We start from the raw sequence: 2,110 nt of genomic DNA, 5'->3' as shown, positions 1-2,110 counted from the left end.
GAAATCATTCCCAACAATGAAGTCATGAAAAAAGTGATCCATTCCTTCAGATCCTAATTTAATTCTACTCCTTATTAAGCCCTGCCAAATGCAGTAGCCCTCCAAATAACCTCCGTGACTTCACCAATCCCTGTTCCTAAATCTCTATTCCAAATTTGTAGCCATCTGCACATCTCACATGGTATAACCCTATGGTGGAACCCTTCCTACCTTGGTGGTCCTAGGTCTTTTGTCCTGTCAGATTCATGCCTTCCCTTCCCTCCTTGATCTGTATGCTAGTGAATGAGAGTTGACTCCTTAGGAGCATTCCCCCAGGCTTCTGCTGTTTGTCCACCAGGAAACACTAGCTAGAGAGTGGAGGACTCTTTTTCCCCCCTAACCACTTGTCCTAATGACTTGGCAGGTCTGGCAATAGCTGCATTCCCTGACAAGTCAGGCTCACATGGATCTGGCTTCCACCAGTAATCTAGGTCCTGGGATCCAGCAACATCACTGCCTTCCTTTGTTCCTCCAACCTAGGGGACTCATGGCTTCCTGCTATGTTAAGTATCTCGATCACCTCAATATCCCTTGTTAGGCTTTCTTACTTCTCCATTACCACTGGAGACTGAGTTCCTCCTGATAGAAATACCTGAAATGTATTGTTTTCTGAGTTTACACATTAAGTGATGCTGTCCTATAATTCAAATTTTAATCTTCTCATATTTTTATAAGACACTTCAGAATTCAGCTCTGTTTTCCTTCTCCAGCTTTATCCCCTGCTTCTTCTGCCCATAAAGTTTGTGACAGAGGGGCACCTGGGTGGCTCAGATGGTTAAGCATCCAACTCTTGATTTTAGTGCAAGTCATGATCTCAGGGTTGTGAGATCGAACCCCAAGTCAGCTTCACACTGGCTGTGAAGTTTAAGATTCTCTCTCTCCTTCTCCCTTTGTCCCTCCCCTCCTATTCTCTCTCTCTAAAAAAACCCAAATTAATTAAAAACATAAGTTTGTGATATAGAAAAGCCAAACCTCATTTGTTTGTTTGTTTGTTTGTTTACAAATAATCTCCTTTGGCTTCTCCGCCTGAAAGATGCCTCAACCACCATCACCCCACCTTTTCTTAGAAAAACTATTTATTCTTCAAAACTCTGCTCACTCCATTGTAAATCCATCTCTACACTCCAATCAAACAGAATTAATCAATTCCTCTTCTGAAAGAACACATCAGTACTGCTGTTCTGAGCTATACAGGGAGGAGGGGGATTTACAGCCTAACAGTTGAGCACACTGATGCTTGATCCAGGTTTTTCTGGTTCAAATCCCAGCTCTTCTGCTAAGAGCTATACAGCCTTGGGCAAGTTACTTGACCTTCCTGAACTTCAGCTTCCTGTTTAGAAAATGCTGGAAATAATAGTACCTACCTCATGAATAGTTGTTGGCATTTAACAGGCTAATACATTTAAGCATTCAATAAATGGCTACCTATTTGTACATTATCTCATATTTTTGGTTTAAATGCCTCTGAACATTTTTTAGTGTATCCATGAGCTCTTTGAGGATAGGGATCACAGGCATTTGTTGTTCTTGCTCATTTGCTTAACAGCCCTTTAACTTAGTGCTTTGCCTTGTACTTCATGAATGTTCTACAAATATTTGTTAAATAGTGCAAGTCTGTTCCAACCCTTGGGCAGAGTAGGGCAGGGGAGGCTAGAGGGCAGGAACATTCTCCTCTTGCTTCACCTCCCGCTTGTCAGGATCCTTACAGATAGTTTACCTTTCTATTCTTACACATCCAATCTCTTAGTTCTCAAATACATTTAAATAGTAAAAAAAAAAAAAAAAAAAAATCAAACAATATATCCATTTACCTTTCAGGAGTAATGTACAAGCAGGAGATTTGCGACATCTCTGAAATCTTCACTCTCCTAAAGATACAGAGGAAACCATTTACAAAATACATGCTAGTCTCAGAAACTAAGGGAGGATTTTTCCTTTTAAATGTTATCAACAGGGAGTGAGAAAGTCAGCAGGAGCTCATATCCCTGGTGATGCACCCGGTGCAAAGGGGAGAACCAAGCTGAGGCTTTTAAGACAAGAAAGTGATTCATTGGGCAGAGGTTATATAACA

This window comes from Canis lupus, chromosome 23 (genome assembly GCF_003254725.2).
Source record: "Canis lupus dingo isolate Sandy chromosome 23, ASM325472v2, whole genome shotgun sequence".
Classification (NCBI taxonomy): domain Eukaryota; kingdom Metazoa; phylum Chordata; class Mammalia; order Carnivora; family Canidae; genus Canis; species Canis lupus.
The sequence above is the reverse complement of the archived record's forward strand: the minus strand, read 5'-3'. Positions refer to the sequence as shown.